The 21594-nt window shown below is 31.4% G+C and overlaps 1 long non-coding RNA gene across 1 annotated transcript; it reads left to right on the top strand.

Annotated features, from left to right (window-relative positions):
- The first annotated feature begins 284 nt into the window (after positions 1 to 284).
- LOC114381036 lies at positions 285 to 1820 on the top strand. Its single transcript, XR_003659923.1, has 3 exons — positions 285 to 499; positions 596 to 859; positions 938 to 1820. It is a non-coding gene; the product is annotated as an uncharacterized LOC114381036 (long non-coding RNA).
- Positions 1821 to 21594: the final 19774 nt, after the last annotated feature.

Genomic DNA, 21594 nt, shown 5'->3' with positions numbered 1-21594 from the left:
TTTTTTTTTCTTTACATGCAAATGGCTACACCACCCAGCTCTCCTCCTCCTCCTACTGGTGTAGCATCAGAGTCGCCACAGAAAGAAGTTAAGAACATATTTGGGGATCGTCGCTTGTGATAAGGTGGATGTGACATATGAGAATTAGAAATAAGTCTCTGCTGCTCAAAAGAATTTGATATGGGAGGATACTTAGGTATTTTAGTTAAATCTTGCATTTTGTTGATTGACAATCAAATTGTAATTTAGTAATAATAAAATGTAATTTTGCATTTATCAGGCTGAATCTGATATCCCTGAAGCATCTGATCTGAGGACAAAAAAGAAAATACTTCAGACTGTAGGGGAGCGGTGGAGACAATTTAAGTCTAATTTGACGTCGAAATGAGCACTTGCAACTGACAAGGAAAGTGTCGATGACATTGTATGCGAAAAGTACGACATTAGCAAGGAGAAGTGGGCCCAACTTTGTCAGACCCGCAGAGACCCTTCGTGGGAGGTAATATAAGTTTGTGATTTTCATTGTTTTAAACTTTATATTCACTTACTATTATACATTGTCATGATAACTTTCAATAACGTTTAATTTTTATAGGATGTGCGAAAAAAGACACAGGCCATCCAGAAACAAAACATTGTCCCTCACATGTTGTCTCGTGTGGGTTATGAATATCTAGAAAACAAGTTGATAAATGAGAAGAAACAAAAAAAAGTGGAGGAAACTGCTCTATCCAGAAGCACTGACACTGTGATTAATCCTCCATCTCCCATCAGACGACACATGAAGTGAAAGATGGTCCGCACCAAGAAAACTGGACAAATGACATCTAAGGCAGCTAAGGAAATTGCTGACAAGATTGTAAGTCACTTTCAGTTCTTAATTGCAATTATTTATGTTTATTGTGATTGAGAAAACCAATAAATATGCTCCTTACAGGATTTTTTGGAGAAGCAAGCCTCACAAGGTTCCTTTGTCACCCATGGACGTCAGGATATATTGACTGCTGCCACTGGGCGACTAGAACACCCTGGTCGTGTGTGTGCTGCTAAATTCGGTGTCATAATCAAGCAATACTTTGGACCAGCTCCAAGGATTTCCTGCACATCTTCCTCCATGGTTCCCGAAGACCTGGAACAGTTGACGCAAAAAATCAGGGTCCAGCTGGAGGAGTCAATCACAGAAAAAGTGACTCGACAAATAATGTTATCCTTTAGCCAAATACAGTCATAGTTTCAATCGCAAATGCAATCACAAGGACTTACATTGCCTCCTGAGCCTATGGTTGGTCCTTCAGTTGCTCGTGTCAGCACAAAGGAGAATTGTGTTGATCCCTCAGGGAATGATCCAGACAGGGGTGACTCAGACAAATGCAGGTTGTACGTCAAAGAAAATCCTCCCCGCCTGGTTGCCCTAATAATACTTTATGAGGGGTACACAATCGTTCACGACATTCCTTTGCTCCATGATCAAGTCAAGGTTGGTGTTGAGGAGGTTAGAGATACAAATGCTCTCATTCCTGTACCCACTGAAGAGGTTAAGTTAGTGGGGGAAAACACTTAGCACCTTCCTTGCTTGACCGACACATCTTGTCAAGCGTTTATTAGAACATGTATTTCAATGTCATTAAATGCTTTTTTTCAATTAAAGTGTTCACTGTAATTAAATTATGTTAATTAATTGTGTGGGATAAACAGGGAGTTGTGGGATTGGCAAAACCTGCAAATAGGCTGGATCATGATGTCGATGATCTCCTATACCTGATGACATTGACCATCCCACAAATTTTTCTGAAGTCGTTGCAGGTTATGTGGGATGCTACCGTGTTTGGGGTGTTTAATGACAACTTCCCCTTGTACATAAAACATGAATATCTGTCTGAAATAGCACACAGTGGTCAATGTCTCAACATCTCTGTTATACAATTGTGGATTCTGTAAGTCAGTTTACATTATTGTTTATTACCTATCTTATTGTTTTTTATTCATACATAATTTACATTATGTTAACGACAATAGGCATATGACTAAGACAAGTATGCGAGCGGGGAATACCAACGTGTATGGATTCCTCGAGCCACAGTCCATACAGAGATCTGGACAATCAAAATTTGAATCAAAAAGTTATATTAAGAATTAGATGTAGAAATCAAAGAGGGATGTGTACCTAGTAGCCTACTTGAATGGATAAGTTAAACTGAACAAATGAATTTAAATAATGTATAATACTATAATAACCTATATTGGTCTCCACTGCAATGCACATTGGCAAATGAACGCCATTTTGCCTAAGGAAAATATTGTCATCTGGTTTTGTTCGTTGCATAATAGGCCAGACAACTACCTCAAATGAATAAATTAACAGGCCAGTGTTGTTTTTCAATACATTTGCATTAGCATTAGTCGGGAACATCAATATTTTTATTGTACAATAAGCATCCATGTTTGTATTCAATAGTGCTTTGAAAGGACTTGACGATACTCCACAAAGTAAATCCAAGGCTGCTGCTAGGTGGATTGTTGTTAAAGAGTCATCCAAACAACGCTTCTAGTTATATTTTAGTACTGTGTAAACTAATTTGTACTTACTGTTGAATATCTAAATTTCATAATGTATTTAGTGTAATAGACAAAAAGGAAGCACTGAGTGTGGGTATTACTTCATGCACTGGATGTCAACTACAATCTTAGGAAGTTTCAAGAATAATTAGGAAACGCTAATTGTTTAATTCAAACAAATTTCATTTTGTTATGATTAATATTATATTATTAACTTATGTTTTTATTATATCATGCAGTATTTCAATGATACTAGACCATTGGAACTAGAGAGATTGAAGACGGTTCACATCTAGGGGGCAAAGTATTATTTGAAAGTTAAAAATGAAACCTAGGATGTTTAGGAAATTTTGTAATTGTAGTTTAGTTACTTTACATTTTTTACAATGCATGTCTCCTTAACCTTAAATATTCTTTTGATTCATAGTAATTAATAAATTTTTGATGGAATTTCTGGTAAAAACTGTTTCAAAACAAAAATGAAAATTATGTTGTGTGATCTACTTTTAAAATTTGTAAGTTAATTTTGGGGTTATTAAAAAAACAGACACCATATTAAAAAAATCCTAAAAAACAACATCGGTTTTTAAAAAAAAACTGATGTTTTATGTTATTTTAACATCAGTTTTAAAAAAAAAACGATGTTAAGTTTCATTCACAACATCGGTTTTGGTAAAAATCGATGTTGATGGTAATAAAACAACATCGGTTCTTATCAAAAACCGATGTCTGTTATAAGAAAACAACATCAGTTTTTAAACCGATGTCTGTTTTAAAAACCGATGTTGTTTTATTACCAGCAACATCAATTTTTACCAAAACTGATGTTAATATAGACATACAATATCGATTTTTACTAAAAATCGATGTTGTCTTCATATATTAACATCAATTTTGGTTAAAACCGATGTTGATATAAAGATATATAACTTTTTTTTATAATTCTTATTATATAACATCATCGATTATTTAAATAACTGATGTTGTAATTTTATATTAACATCATTTTTGAAAAACCAATGTTAACGATAATATTTTCAACATCGATTAATAACCGATGTTGAAAGTCCTTAATAACCAATGTTGAAACCCTATTTTTTAGTAGTGACAATTGAACAATATTTAAAAAATAATATTTAAAATGTGTAAAATCACTATAAAATTGTTTATTAAGAAAATACGATAAATGTTGTATTTAATTTGTGCATATGCATACATACTAAAATTGAATTGTGTATTTGACCTATGTTATTATTTATTCCATGTGATTGCTTCTAAGTGTGAAAATAGATATAAATAATTGTCAAAGAGTGTGACAAATTTTACTTGAAGTTGAATATTTTATTCAGTTAATGTAACAATTTTATTTTAAATGTGATTGTCTTTATTTAATGAAAATGAACTATTGAACAATATTTATTAAGAATATGTTTAAAATATGCAAAATCACAACATAATTAATATATTGAGTATAGTATTTAGCCCATATTATTCACCTAATGTGATTTGCCCAAGTGTGAAAATAGACATATAGACAATTGTCAAAAAGTGGGACAAATAATACTTCAATTTTTTATTGTACCACTATTGCAAAAATGCTTTCAAAGATAGTTATTTGTGGCTTTTCACAATGTTTTTTAATCGTCTTTGAATTTGTCGTCATGGAAAGTCAATACTTTCTATGACTGTTTTTAAACCATCTTAGAATCTCAAATTCTATATCGGTTCTCTCAGAAACTGTCTTAGAATGTGTTTTTTTGGTTTTAAAAATATTAAGAAATTGATGATTTTAAGACGTTTTCTCATAAACTGTCTTAGAAAGTACTCTTTCTAAGTCAATTTTTGCAAATCAATGTATTTTTAAATTTTTTTATTTTTTTACATATAGGTCTAAGACTAGATTATACCAAGTTTTAAACCCGCATAATTAAAATCTAGTAATATATAACTGTTTAAAATAAATAAAGCTATGACCCTAAAATCCAAACTTTAAAAGTATAGGGATCAAAACCATAATAGAAAAAATTAAAGTGGCAAAAAATATATTCGAATCAAATACATATATGTGTAGTTTCATTACACCAATCCAAATACAATCTCTCGTATAAAGTTAAATACTTCATTGTGAATCTTCACATCAAAGTAATAACAAATTAAATACAAATTAACAAAGGTACAACCAAATTATCGATATTCTTTAAATTGATAAGAAGGAAGAAAACCATCTTAGTTGAAATAGGATCCATGATTTGTTCATCAGCAGGTGCATGATTGAAAAGCATATTGCCTCTTGTAGCACGAAGCAACATCCTTTCAAATGTAAGAACTTTTGATTTACAAATTATTCCACTAATAAATCTTATAAGCCATGTAGAAGTCATAGGTAGTAAACTCAGGATTAAGCATCGTACTTAGCCACATACTTAGCCAAGACCAGGTGGAGTAAAATACTCATCATCATCATCATTTAGGACTTCAATCCTAGGCTTTTTGTGGGAAATGTAGGATTTGGAGGTTTTGTATGAAGCAACACTGCTATTGTTATGAGTAACAGAAAGCTAAGGTACTTCAACTGCAACCGTTCATGCTCTTCATTTCTTCTAATTCTTTTTCATAGTGGATATAATTCATTGATTATTGATGAAGCACAAAGTATCCATAATGTTAAAAGCACCAGATATTAAGTAATCACATACATATTTTAATTTGTATATTTATAAGACAAATAATAAATTACTTGTTTCTTTTATGAACAAACACAACCCATGAATGAGAAAACTTTTATTTAGCACATGGATGAAATAAACATGCAATGGGCTAAAAATGGGTGTGTGAGTTTAAGGTGGCAAACTACAGAGTTAATAAGTACTAGTAATTATTAAAAATTTAACGAACTATTGAAATACAAGCACATGAATTTTAAAGAATTAAATTCATCAAAACTAATCATAATCATAATGTATACAATAAATGTGATTTGCAAATAGACTACTTAGATGTAGGCTTCTCTTGGCATATTGTTGCTTGTTATTTCTAATTAATGCCAATATATTGGAATTATGCTATGCAATACTTGATTCACTGATGATAAAGCATGAAAGAGAGAACATAGAATTTACAAGAAAATTTGTTGTCGTCGTTCCCTAGTATTTCAATGCTATCAAATCATATACTCTAGCTGATTTTTCTTCTTTATCATAACCTCCTGCAAATATACAAGAAATTGTATTTGTGAAGATCAACTAAAAATCACATGATGTTAACATTGTGTGGAAAAAAATGTTTCTATTTTTTTATTATACGTACATTCACAATGTGAATGAAAATAGTAGAATCATATTATCTGTTTTATTTAACTATCCATTCCCTAAATGCATTTTAATATTCTTTTGTATGGAAAAAAGTTGTCCCAAAACAAAACAAAAATATATAAAAACCTATTTGTGATTATCAAAACAAAAAAGAACTATACTATACATTACTATTATTAATTAATTAAACATACAAAATATGCCACTTTTTTGTACTCACCCAAGTAAATTGCAAAAACGAAAGTGTTGATGGTGATACCCCATTGAAGAGATATGGGACACCACAAAAAGTTTAATTCAAGTTAATACTAATGAATCTCAGATCTTTTAAAATAAAATAAAATATATAGAGAGAGGATTGAACAAAAAATCTTGGCAATGTACCAGAAAATTAATAAATTTAATCTCACCTTGTTTTCCTTTGCAAGTTTGCCCCTCTCTTCTACTACTATTATCCCACATGGGAGCCTCGTATCTACCCGTCCATCTATGACTTCAAAATCAACAAACCCTAGCTAACTCCATCATTTCACATTATACAAATAGTGGAAACCAGAATCTACCATGGAGATTCAATGGTGAAGGTGAAGCAAAAGGGAAACTTTAGAAATTAACCAAAATAAAATAAAAGATAAAAAATGGAAATTTTATAAGCAAAGGTTCAAAGGGTAATAATAATGCTAACCTTAGGGGATTTGGGTAACCAGAGGCCGAAAGACGATGGTGTGGGAGTAAAAGGACGGTAGCCAGAGGTGTCGCCGGCTGGCGAAACAACGGTGGGTGAGACGTCGCCGGGAAACCTTGTTGTGGCGGTGGAGGAATCATCACAGGCTCTAGGAATGTGAACACAAGAATCCAAACCAAGAGCTAGCTTCAATTTTCTCCATCTGCTTCCCATTATTTTTTTACCTGTTTTCAGCCAAAAGGGTTGGCAGATAGATATAGAAGTGACCCAAGTGGGTGTGGAGGTTGGAGATGAATGAGTGTGTGGGAAAGATTTGAACTTTGAAATGCTGCAGAGAAAACATGCTACAACTGGACATGGTGACAAGAAGGGTAATGGCTTTAGATGGAGGAGAGGAACCAAAGCAAGTAGGAAGAAAGAAAATACAGTGGTTGTAATCAATGAGAGAGGGAGAGACAGACAAGGATCTATGGAGAAACCAAATGACACTTTAATAGAAATAAATAATTTAGTAAACATGTTTAAATTATGCAAAACCACATTAGGATTAATACATAATAAAACTGAACTGTTATATTTAAATCATGCTACCAAGTATGATTTTCCTAAATATAAAAATTGGCATAGACAATAGCCAAAAATTGTAACAAAATGAATTATAAGAAATCTCTCTAATATAATAACATGTGGTAAATGAAGTATGTGAATATCTTTATTGGGAATTGTTTTAGTATCCGATGTGATCTACCAACAATGTGACAAATAATATTATTATAATGATTAAATTAAATATTATTTATATTAATAATTAACAATACTATTCTCATTTCTATATATAAGAAACAAATACTTAATTTATCAAGACCAATAAAAGTAGTTAAATAATGGTTAGATATAATGATACTAATAATTTTTTTCAACCAATGAGTAGTTATATTGTTACTAACTTTATAAAGCCATTCACTTTAATGAGAAATGATGATACTCCCCCGGGACTCATGTATATAAGAAAAATAACTAATTTTATACAATTAAGAAAGTTAGTTGACATCAATTAATTTTGCTAATTTCAAGTAAAAAAATAAGGTTATTTCTAAGATACTCTTCATTGGAACTTACTATCATGAATAAAAAAAGAGTCATTGAAAATAGAATTAGAATTAAATAAATGACATTTTAGGAATGATAGCATTAAATATGACAAAATTAATTAGATTTGTTTATATTTAAGTCTAACATACAAGACTACTTTTTCCTTATATATGAGTCCAAAGGAAATATCTCATTAATAAACTTTACTATAAATTAAGGGTATTAAAAGAAATTAGAACCAATACATTTGTTAATGATCATATGTTTTTCTGTAATTGGGAAAAAATATTACCATTTGCTTTTATATATAGGAATAAATGTAGTAATATTAAATTTTTAATATTTCTAAAATAAATATTAATTATATATTTTTTAAAAATGATTAACATTTATATCAAAATTCACTTTTTTATGAATTTTAACTCATAAGAGTTTTGAAAAAAAATTACTTCTTTAATTATTTTTTTTTCATGGCAATGATTGAATGTCAAGATTTATATGCTTGTAAGCAAAAACTCATGAAGCAAATATGATATATGTTACTATAAAGTTGTCATATTTTTTATGAGCATATTTGAAATTTTAGATCAATAAAACAAATGTATTTAAATATATTTGTCTTATAATTAGTCTTACAACTACCACTTTTACAAATAAAAAATATTACTTTTTAGGCTATGGAATTTAATTTAGCTAACAAATTATGTAGGATACGTTTTTTTTTCATATATGGATATTATGAAATACTTTATTAACTTCTAGAAATCTACGATTATAAAAAAGAATGATTACCAAAATCGACTAATCTTAGTATGGGTATTTGTGCAATTCACATGTATAAATATGAATTATCGCAATATAAATAGAATATGCAATAGTTTAAAAATATTATTGTTATACTGTTAAATAAAAAAAGAATGTTTTGTATGAAATGAAATTTAATCATCATTCATATAAAATTTTTATACATTAAATTTAAATACAAATATCTAAGAGTGTCTTGACATATATAATAATTTATAAAATATAATTTTTATACTTTCAAAGTAAAAAAAAATGAAAAATATTTTGATATAAAAAGAAATTTAAAACATCATTTGTATAAAAGTTGTATACTTTATATATAAATATAAATCTCTAAGAGTCCTTGACATACAAAACCAAAGATTATAAAACAAAACAAATTTGTCAAATGCACATACCCTAGTATGGATACTTGTGCAGCCTATATATATGAGTTAGCTTAATATAAATAAAATATATAATAATTTAAAAATATAATTTTCATACTTTCAAATTTTTAAAAAAGGATATCTTGATATAAAAACAAACATCATTCATATAAATATCTAAAAACTCTTAACATAAAAAACTAATGATTAGAAGAAAAAAATTAATCATCTCAATATAATTGTCCTAGTATGATTACATGTAGATGACCATAAATATGATCTAGACTTAGTTTAAATTTATTTTATACTTTTAAAATAAAAAATACGAAGGAATTTTTTATATGAAAAAAAAATTTAAACATCATATCATTCAAATAAAAGTTGTATATATTAAAATAAAATATAAATATTTAAGAGTCTTTTGACATTGAAAAAATAATGATCATATAAAAAAACACCCAAATAAATTTATCCAAATATGGATACTAGTGCTATATATATATATATATATATATATATATATATATATATATATATTATAGCACCATATAAATAAAATATACAATTTTTAGAAATATAATTTTTTTTATATTTTAAAATTAAAAATGAAAAATATTTTGATACAAATATAAATATAAAAATCATTCATATAAAAATTATATACAATAAATTTAAATTTAAATATATTAATATTAAATATTTTATTTATTATGTACGGATAAATTAAAGAGATACTGTTTTTTAAAAAAATTGACCGGATAAAACTTTTAAAATTAAAGAAAAAATACATTGAAATTATTTATCAAAAGTTTCTACAAAAATAATCTAAAATCCAATTACATACCAACGGGTGTTGAGTCTAGTATGAATATAAATAAGAAAGTCACATACTAATAATTATAAATCAAGCTTCTAACAAAAAAAAATATAAATGAAACTAAGAAACTTCTTACGGTACCAAAAGAAAACATTTGTCAACTCCTTCAAGTATCTTTGTGAAAGAAACAAAGTCAAAGTATGTCTCAGGTACAATATCACTAAATCTTAGAGAAACTTTTGATTAATTAATGAGTTTAATCCTTATCTATTAATAATATAAAATAATTTTACACTATAATTCAATCTTAAATAATTATTTGAATTTATTTTAAAAGCAAACTTACCATATATAATATGTAATAATAGAATGATTATATAAAACCTTTTACAGTTTCAATGTATAACTTTTTTCTCTTAACATAATAATATGAAAATCAATGCATACATCCACGACGTAACTGATTTTTCATTCCTTTTAAAAAAAACATCATCGTTAATAATTTGTTTTTGAGGCCAAAGATAAATTTTATATTTATATCCTTCTCTAATAATTTGTTAATTATTATTTTACAATTTTAAACTCTAATAATTTGTTAATTATTATTTTACAATTTTTTCCATTAAAGTTTAATAAACATGCCATTCCAACATCTCACTCACTCTTAATTTATTCTATCACTACCTTGCAACATAGTTAAATCTAAAAAAAAAAATAATTTGAGAATTTTCATGACAGTGATAGTAATTACAATTATTATTAATAGTATTTTATAAAAGTTACATACATATAAAATCACTACTCGAATTTTATTTTTCTTATTAGCTGTGGAATTTTCCAAGTCAGTGCATTGGTGCCATCAAAACTGGGAATGTCTAAGTTCATACAAGGAGGGGAAGGTCTGGGTGAGTGGGAAGGGGAAGAGGCTTCGAGTGCTTGAAGGTGGGAAATGACCTCGTCTAGCCGGGAGTGCAGGGAGGTTTGGGTGGTGGTGAGGGTGTTGTGGTTTTGGGTCAAAAGGGTCACGGCTTCCTCCAAACAGGAAAGGAAAGGATATGAGCACGAGTGTTGTCGGCCATGGGAGGGATCAATGAAAGCACTAAGTGGTAAGCAAGGGAATATTCCTGAGTTAGAGGCCATGAATCACCCTCTAGAAAACAAATACAAGAAGCTAGAATATCTGAATTTTTCTTTGCCTTCCTCTTGATTCATTATATATATTTATAGTATTGAAATGGAAAGGATAAACACTAATCCTAACGGTCTCGCCAGCATGCAGGGGGACAAGCAAAACGATGGTGCAAACCGCACGCATGATGAGGACGCGCACGATGAGGAAGGCAAGCAGCACTCAAAGGTAAGTTTCCTAAATTGTCCCTCGGTTACTTTTACTTACTGCTGAAGAAGCTTAGTGAATGTATTCTTCCCAACTCAGGGGCCTCTTCGCGGTTCTCTTTGGTCTTGTGGCTGCTGCTCTATCAAAAACCTTCATAGATGATTGGTTTATTCCAATTATAAAGTCACAAGAAATTTCCTGAATTTTTCCCGCGAAAAAATATTCGTAGCTAATGCTTTGTAGCGGATTTATTTTGTAGAAAATTTCTTGCGGATTTAAAAGTTGCAGGAAAATCCGCAGGATTTCATACGAATTTTATATCCACATGAAATTTTCTTCGAATTTTCTTGCAGAATAAAATCTGCAGGTGATTTATTGTGATTTTAATATATATATATATATATATATATATATTTAATTAATGATTTAAAATGATATTTTAATTTAAAATATATCTAAATTTATTGAATATATTTTTAAAATATTGAAAATTTTATTTTTAGAATATTAACAAAATGAAAAATTGATATTTATAATTGAAAAAAATAAGTATTATTTAAAATATTAAAAAGTAGAAAAATATCTCTAATGCAAGAGTTTAATTTGAGTTATTAATTCTTTTTTAGTATTCTATATGCATTACTTGATATAATCTCATAGGCTAAAATTAATGAAAAACTATAGGAATAATAAATATTTTTTCACGCTATTTTCCTTGAATTAAATGCCTACAACAACAATTTATGTTACATCCTGATTAAGCAAGAAATCTCTGATTATAAAATAAGTAAGCCAAGTTAAAAATGCAGAAATTATTTTAACATTTGTAGTACATCTGATCCAGTTATTTTATTTTATTGTACTGCTAATATTGTTTTAACTGCAACTACTACTACTAGTTAATACTTAATACAAGTTATTGCAACTCCTTTCATCACACTATGAAGCAATGCAATTCATACATTTTTAATTTATTATTCTATATCTATCTTTCTAGAAAGAAAGAAATAGAATAACTTAGCCTTACCTTAATTTTCCGTATATATTATTAGCAAATATATATCTTTATAGCAGAGAAAATTGGAATCTAATCCCCACCCCACCACCACCAAAGCAGGCTATAAAATTTGAAGAAATTCTATTACTAATGTTGATAATACAATACAATACATACAACATGAAATTGAGGATTAAATTAAGGTCATACATGCATAGACTCTTATATAGGTTTATAACTATGAGTGTGATGGGATCAAATCTGAATGAAATGGCCACAACAAGTATAATAAACACAAAAAGTCACTTAATTAAACAAGGAACCGGAGGCCTTACCCTGAAAAATCTCAAGTGCACAATCCAATTCCAACCAAATAATGTGAAATGCGGTTTAAGCATACAATCCCATTTGTTAAATATAAATGCCTAATTTGATTACCACCATTACAGTAGTTAAAAATAAAATTTTCAGCAAGCAAACATAGTTGTTGTCTAACAGTTACCTAAAGAAAAGGTTCATATACCATCTTTCATAAAACACACATTACATGTTTATCTTATTCTTAGTTTAAGCAAAGATACTTTAGTTATAAATGTTCCTCACTAGTGATCAAGTAGAAAAAGGAAAATGTCCAAGTCCCACTCTAAAATTAAAACTACACCAACTCTCAATTAGGCAGCTAACACACAAGTTTTATTAATAATATATACTTTCTTTCCTATGCCAACTAGCTTTTCTTACCTAGTATGCCAGTACCACTACATACCTAAATATCAAGTTAAAATGGGACTGAATTGCAGTGACAACCAATTCCTTAAAAGCAACCAGAATCAAGCAAGATACCAAAAGTATAATTTCTCATCATCAATTAGGCAGTTAACCATCAAGTCAGAAAATGGCTTGTATGACAACCCAAGTATTTCAAATTAAATGTCGGATAGCAACGGATTTAGAATAAAATATTATAACAATTTTTTTATTAGTACTTAATTCAAAATTCTAATACAACCTAGGTTATCGAAAAAATCAAAAAATTTCAACCATGCCCTGAAAGCAAAACTTTGTTCTTCAGTAAAGACTCCTACATCATAATAAAGCAAAAAATGAATAACCATTTATTATTAATTTGGAACCTAAATAATAAAAACTAACATATGTTAAGGCAACACACCTCTTCCCAATAATTAAGCAAGATATCATATACCATTCAATCTGATATTATCATTGTCTTCATCATCCTTATTGTCTTCAGTTTTAGGAGATGGAGGAGGATGAGAAGAAGAGCAATGATAACCCAAGTTTAGCAGTACATCTGTTACTTGTTGAAGTTGTTCTTTAGTTTGAGTTAGCTCTTGCCTCATTTCTTGTCTTTCTTGCTCTTGTCTATGTAGTGATCAATTTAATGCATGGATTAGACTCCTTAAATCATCAACATCTTTTGAATTGTCTTAAAAATAATTCTGAAAAAGAAAGATCAGAAAAAAGAAGTCATCTCTCCTTTTAACAATAGGGTTTAGTTATTATATTAGGGTTAGGTTTTTTGGTGCAGGTATAGGGTCCGGGTCAATGTTAAGGGTTTATGACCTAGGGTTAAGGTTTGAAGCATTGGATTCCCTGGTGTAAAGCAAAAGTGTCTCTGACACATAGGCAAAAAGAAAAGTGTCTCTGATGCACTGTTTTAAAGCAAAAGTGTCTCAAACGCACTAGCAAAAAGAAAAAGTGTCTCTGACGCACTGACAAAAAGAAAATGTGTCTTTGACACATTGAAAAAAAGCAAAAGTGTCTTTAACCTAGGCTTAGGGTTATGGTTAATGTCCACGGTTCAGTTAATATACTAGGGTTAGGGTTTGTGTGATAGACATATGGAATGAGGTCGAGAATAAGGGAAAAAACAAGAAAAAATTACAAAAACATCAAGATTTCATTCCATTAGGAAAACTTTTGGCACTTAGATTGTTATATGTATCAACTATTTTGGTTAAAATAATGTTTTCATGTCATTGAAGCCATTAAGACAACTTTTGGGTCTCGATTCGACCTTCAAACACATTAACGAAGTGGCAAAATCACCAACATTAACGAGATTACCAATGATAGATGGAGAAGACAAATATGCACATAATAACAAAAGGGGTAGCCTTTTAAGGGTACATAGATCATATTCAATCCTTAAAAAACAAAACTAATCGACTGTCACATGAAGAACATAGAACAAGAAAGCGACGTAGTGAATGATCACGGTCGCAATTCGATAGCGCCTCGGTTTCGTTTCCCTTTCCTCGGTAGTGCCCCTGTTACCCCCTTCCTCGGTATCTTTTTGTTTTTGTTTTTATCAAAACACTGAGTGATTCCTTGCTTTGCACTGTAACTGGTGCCCAATATCATAATTCGACTAGCAAGAATCAAAATATCAACAAACAATAGTCCCGAAACAAAATTAGGGTCTGACACTTATGATGAGAATCAAGGATACAATTCGGAAAGGCCCCATGATGCAATCCTACCCCTCAAGGGCATTGGATAGAAGACTCCAAGAAGATTGAACCAGAGATGCAGTAGAAGGCCCTAGGGTTCTCAGGAGCCTTAGGGTAGATTTTGGGCTCATGGGCTAAGTATGAACCCATTTATCTTTGTACATATTAGATTAAGGTTTCATTATCTTTGGAACTTGTATTTAGGTCCACATAGTATAGGAGGGTATCCTAGTAATGTAGGATTTTTCAGCCCTTGTATTTTAGGGCACCTAGACTAGTTTTTGTATTAGGGGTATTTTTGTAATTTCACATAAAGTAAGTGCACTATTTGATGTGTGTATGTTGGGAGATAAATTTAATTGAATTGGGAGAAGCCCAATCCAATTAAATTTTGGACCATCTTAAGGGGGAGGTGAGCATTTGCTTGCTGCACCCCATTGCCTCATCATATAGTCACACTTTGTGCATGTCCTTCATGCTTTACATGCTTCATGACACCTAAGCATACTTAATGGAGAATCTTGGACTTGATCTTGGATTAGTGGACTGAACCATAACTAAAATTCACTAATCATAATTAGTGAAATTTTAGCTCCACTAGGTCAAATTCAATTTTGAATAGAAATTCAAATTTCCCTCCAATTTTGTGTGACACTTGGGCTATAAATAGAGGCCTTGTGTGTGCATTTTTTCAACTTTGATCGTTTGAGAATTACACTTCAAAGTTCAGACCTCATTTGAGGCACAAAATTTTGTGCTCCTTCTGTTCCTCTCCCTCCACTCATCTTTTCCTACCTTCAAGCTCTTATCCATGGCTTCCTATGGTGGTGAGCTTCTCCTTGAAGTGGCGTCTCCAATCATCTTTCTTCCATCTCCATTCCGCTGCCATTGATCTTCAAGAAGCAGAGGAATCCATTGATGAAGAAGACTCAAGGCCTACAAGCTCCACATGGAGCTACGTCACGCCACAATCACAAAGGAATTGATAAGCCAAGGATCAAGATCACCACAAGGATTATAGTCCTTGATAAGATTAAAGGTGACTCAACAAAGAACCTTAGAGAGATAGTCCTCTCAATTGGAAAATATACAAAGTTTAATATCCAAGATTATGACTTTGATTCATAAAATTTGAGATACATATAGCTAGTCATAGGATACCAAAAGTCTCTTGTCATAATGTACTACAAATGGTGGTAATCATGTCAAGTTAGTGGCTTTATTAATTAACATGTAATCCACTTAAGACTCAATACAACAACAACCCAAACATCTAATTACATCCTTATTTAATATAAAATAAAACTAGATATTAGATCTTCATGGGCCATCATCCAAATCAATCCATCATCTTCATTCCTCAATTTGCTTTATGTAGTTGACCAACTTGGGCTTTAATCCTTCTAGATGTGAATCTGCTTCAATGAAAGTTGTCACCATTTGGTTCAAGGTTTCCTTTGCTTTCTTAGCATGCACCCTTGTCATTGGCTCCCCAAGTCCTTGTATTACTTCAATGTCCTTGTTCCTTGTTTGATTCTCATCATCCCCTCCTTTAGGGAATTCAACCTCGAATTGAAATCTTCATCACCTACATCAAAAGGAGAAAAATCAAACACATTAAAAGTATTGCTAACACCATGCTCGCATGGTAGATTTATCTTGTAATCATTAAGATTGATTTTGGAAAGGATCATCTCCTTGTGGTTGAAGCTTGGATTTACTTTGTGATGGAAACCTTTCTTTTCTCATATGCACCCAAACCTAATCACCAGGTTGAAATACAACCTTTTTTCTTCCTTTGTTATCATGTTTAGAAAAACTTTCACTTGTTCATGTAACTTCCTTACATGTTCAGCCTTTATTTTTCCATCTTTATGATTTAAGACAAAAGTGTTGAGCAATGGCAATAAGTCAAGAGGAGTTAAGGTATTGAATCCATACACTATTTCAAATGGAGAATGTTGTGTAGTGCTATGGACAACTCTATTATATGCAAACACAACATGAGGTAAACATTCTTTCCAAGTCTTTATATTATTTTTAATCACCACTCTAAGAAGAGAAGAAAGAGCTCTATTCACTACCTCGGTTTGTCCATCAATTTAGGGATGACATGTAATGGAGAGAAAAAGCTTTGTACTTAGCTTACCCAATAAGGCTCTCCAAAAGTGACTTAGGAATTTCGTGTCACGATAAAAAACAATGCTTCTTGGTAGTCCATGGAGACACACCACTTCCTTAAAGAACAAGTTAGCAACATGACAAGCATCATCAACTTTCTTACATGGTATGAAATGTGTCATCTTAGAGAACTTGTCCACCACCACAAAGATGGAATTCTTGTCACTCCTTATTTGAGGAAACCCTAAAACAAAGTCCATAGACAAGTCATGTAACACCCTGGATTTTCCTTCTTCATTTATTTTTCTACATGTGTAAAAAGAGTTTCACTGTTAAAGACTTGATAGTGAAATTTTTTCACTATGTAATTTAATTATGACTGTGTAATTTAATTTATTCTCTGTATGATGTTAATTGTATATGTTTAGAGTTAGTTTTATTTATTTTTAGTGTAAATAATTTATTTAGTTAGATGGTAGAAATCAGGAAACTGCCTCAATAAAAATTCCATCTATACCGAAATTGCACCGCGCATAGAGCAATAGTGTAATTTAACTTTGCGTGAGAGTGTTCTCTGTCTGAGGATCACTCTGGGTTCACGTATTCCTTGGGAGATTAGCCCAATAACCTAAGCGATTAAGATAAGATTTACTAGTTTTGGTAAAAGCGAAAATATCCATTTGTGGTATGGCTTGGCACATTCAAAGTGGCTACCAAGGGGGTCATTCAAAGTGTTACAAAGCCTTGTCAAAGAGAGCCAACACCATAGCTTATTGGCCTTTGTGAAGAAAAAATCTTTTGGAGTCTTATCCCTTCATTTGTGCACAAAATTAAAACTCGAGGGAACGGAGTTCAACTATTCTTCTTCTTCTTCTCAACTGGTTTTTTGTGTTCTTGAGCCCTCGAGTTATCAAGTTTAGGTAAATGAGCTTCATCCTTCATTCTAGACTTGATTCCTCTTCATTCTCTTATTCTAGTTTCTCTAATAACTTGGAACTGTCATTTGTTTTACTCATGAAGGGAGACTTTGAAAAAATTGAATATTCTTCATTCTCCTTCAAGATTTCATGAGTTCTTCAAGAGGTAAGGGGGTCTCTCCAAATCTTGAACCATGTGCTTGTTGTTGAACTTCCTTGAACATGTTATTGCTTTGAAATTTTTGAGCTTGCTGTCATGTCCTGAATCTATGAGCTATACTATTTTTCTTGAGGTTTTGATGCCAAAAATGATTTCTTTGCATGTTAAAACATAGAGTTAGCCTTAAATTTCACCCAAATAAGAGTTTCCTAGCAAAAGTTACATATAAAACAAGTTTAAGGTTTTGACCTCAAAAATGAGCTTTTTAGGTTTCACAATGCATGGTATAAGATTTGTGAAAATCTGACTGCCAGAGCATCAAGAGCGCTAAAAGTAAGTTAGGAAAGAAACTGTGGAAAATTGAAAAAGACTATAGATAGTAGATAACTTAACTTTGGAATTCGTGCCTCTATATAAATTATCTTAGAATTATTTATTTTCTGGAACTGCTAATTTATATACTCTATATTGTTGAGATAAATGCAAGATCTAATGACTGATGTATGTTTTGAAAATGTGATATTTCTTTGCTGATAAAATTACTAAAATGTGTGCATGTATTCCATTACGATTATTGAATGATAAGACCAATAGAGTGTGAACTCTGACAATTATATTTGTGGCCTGCAATTCATTTTATAAATATATATTGTCTAGATATTGTTATTTTGTTTGTATGCATTGTGGTTTAGGTCCAGGGGTATTCAACCCTTAGCAAATTGTTTGTTATGTCTGGTTAGATAACCATAATTACAACCGTTATGCTATCCAATTATTTTGTGTGACAAGTGGTATTACCACTTAAGGAGCCACAACTAGTTCCTTGAGAGTTGTACATAGTCTAGAGCCTCATCTCTTTTCCTTGTCTATTTGTTTGTTTGTACGTTTCCGCTGATGCACGTGGCACGGGGGCTATGCATGCGATGCAGTGACAACAATCAAGAGGATTGGATAGAGATTAAGGAATCGTTGGTTCTATTTACTTTTGTGAGAAGGTGAGGTTGCGTTGAGGAAGTGGATGATGGATAGAGATACACTAGGGTATAGTGGGCAGAGAGGTTCGAAGAACCTAGGGGAATTAGCGAGTGGTGACTACTTAGCATTTGGTGGACTCATTTAGCGTGGGTAACTCACAAGCCTTACTTTGTTACTCCTAATGGGCTCCAAGGCTATGCTTTTTTATGTTGGGAGATGAAGGGTTCGTGTATGATGTATCCGTATATAGCGATTTGTCTCGATAGTCATCCACATGATTTGTAAGACAACCAAGACCTAAGAGGATTGGTGGTAGTGATTGGGCCCAATTGTGAATTAAGTGTGATAGTTATGCACTTAGGATGTAAAAATGGTGTTTGTTAGGAAACTACACACAGTGGTTATGTAGATTATATGTGTTAATTTTGTTTTACTATTGCTTGTTGTTTGCGGTGTTCGAGGAGCAGAGGACTCACCCTTGCAACCACCAATTTTAGGGGAAGATCCTGGAGCATTAGTGGAGGATGCTCATATAGATCAGTAGCTATCGCTACAGCTACACGATGGAGGAAGAGGCACACCTTCATGCACTTCTTGGATATGTCTGGTGCCACGTTTTGCTGTTAGATGAGCCCTATGTTCCATCGATCACCATTGAGGTACACACTATGTATCACTGTAGGTCTTGAGTAGTGACATCTCTATGATAAAGATGCAACCAACCCATCTAATGATCCTTTACATGGGGTTTGAGGTCTTATGACAAGGTTCAAGATTAAGAGGGTGAAGCAAACATTGCAAGGCCTAATTCTAAAGATCAAAGAGAAAGAAGACCAATGTGAATTAAGGGCTGCACCTAATTGGGTCACTTTCCTACAAATTGATGAAGATGTTTTGAGGCCAACTTGAAGAATCACTTTGGGAAGCCCAATTTATAAGACAAGAAGCATCCATGGGTTGAGTTGATCAATTTTGGTGGACTATAAACATTAGGTTGATTAGATAATAGCTAAGTCCAATTTTTGTCATTTTATTTGTAATTTTTGTACTATTTTTTTGGCTGAATTTTCTAGTGACTTTTCATTTTCTCTTAGCCTTACTAAATGCTTTCTAGAATGCTCTAGGTCATTCAGTGGCTAGTGAGAATTTATTTTCATGTTTATTGTCATATAATGGCATGCAATTATCAATGCATTTGGTAAATGCATATTAGTGGGAATTTATTATAACATTTCAAGATTAGCCTATAAAACTCTTGTACTCTCCAAAGACAAAATTTGAATATTAATGAAATTTGAGAGTTTCTCTATTGTGAGAGCTTTTCCTTTGTTCTTGGGTTAAGAACTTGATAGTGTTGGTTCTATTGGCAGGTCAGGATTAGGGTTATGCTCCTCTTGATAACTTTGGTTCTACCAGTAGGTCGCGGTTAGGGTGAAGTTCCTTTTTTATACCTATTTTCAAGATGATCCTAAGTGTTCTCTTATCACTCTGAGTGTAAGATTGTTTCCCTTTTTGATGTATATTTGGGGTGAGAAGATTTCTATACTTAGTGACGTAATGTTTTGTTGTATAAAACATTTTGGTGATACTGTGTGATGCTTTGAGGGGGGCGATAAACATTTATTTCTTGTTAATAGTTGTAATGACTTCAATACATCTATGTTTGTATCTTAAGGGACACAAAGGATTATTATGTATGATTACATATTTCTTTCAATTTATCAGTATTTAGTTTTGTGCAAGTTTATTCTTTATAAGTTGTTTTATAGCGTTGTCTAAAGGTGGAAGAAAAATGACAACAACTTTCAAAATGATTTTTAAATAAAAAACATGTTTTGAAAATACCCTTTTTCATGAGCATTTAATTATATGTATATGTTTTAATCAAACACAACAAACATATAGATATATGTGCTCCTTCTTTTCCCAAAAGAAAAACTTTATTGAGATGTTTTGTCAACTTAGAAATAAAAACTAAAACTTTAATGATGTGTATTCTGCAATATTTACTATATAAATGGTTTTAAAGCTATATTTCAAGAAAATGAAATTGAGGTGTTACATGTCAATCCAAGGAAAGTCAGGAATAAGCAAAGGAGAATAAAGTCCATGAGGCATTACCTTAAACTTAGACTTCTTACAAACAATGCATTGTTCACAAAACCTATGTACATCATGTTTCATATGTGGCAAATAGAAATGTTCTTGCAATATATCTAAAGTCTTTTGTACCCCAAAATATCCCATTAAACCCTTTTCATGTCCTTCTTTCACAAGCAATTCTCTTATGGATCCTTTAGTGATGAAAATCAAACAAGGAAGATCACGTGCTAAGAAAACAAAAGAAGCCTTAAACCAAATGGTGACAACTCTCATTGAAGTAGATTCACATCTAGAAGGATTAAAGCCCAAGTTGGTTAACTACATAAAGAAAATTGAGGAATGAAGATGATGGATTGACTTGGATGATGGCCCATGAAAATATAATATATAGTTTTGTTTTATACTAAATAAGTATGTAATTAGACGCTTGGGTTGTTGTTGTGTTGCGTCTCTTGAGTGAATTGCATGTTAATTAATAAAGTCACTAACTTGACATAATTACCACCGTTAATAGTCAGCTATATGTATCTCAAATGTTATGAATAAAAGTTAGAATCTTGGATATTGAAATTTGGATATTTTCCAATTAAGAGGACTATCTCTCTAGGGTTCTTCATTAAGCCATCTCTAATCTTATCAAGGACCCTAATCCTTGTGACGATCTTGATCCTTGGCTTATCAATTCCTTTGGGATTGTGATGCCTTTTCTAATTGTCTCATTGGTTCTCATCACCTTACTATTCTGTAAAATTAAAGAATAACCTTACTATTTTTTATTTTGAGGATTTTTTAAAATTTATTTTCAAGGCTTAGAGGTGTCAAATTGTTAATGGCCAAACCGGATAACCAACTCTATCAAATCCAATTAAAATTGGATT

This window comes from Glycine soja, chromosome 13 (assembly GCF_004193775.1).
Source record: "Glycine soja cultivar W05 chromosome 13, ASM419377v2, whole genome shotgun sequence".
Classification (NCBI taxonomy): domain Eukaryota; kingdom Viridiplantae; phylum Streptophyta; class Magnoliopsida; order Fabales; family Fabaceae; genus Glycine; species Glycine soja.
Note: the sequence above shows the minus strand (reverse complement) of the source record. Positions and strands in the feature narration are given on the sequence as shown.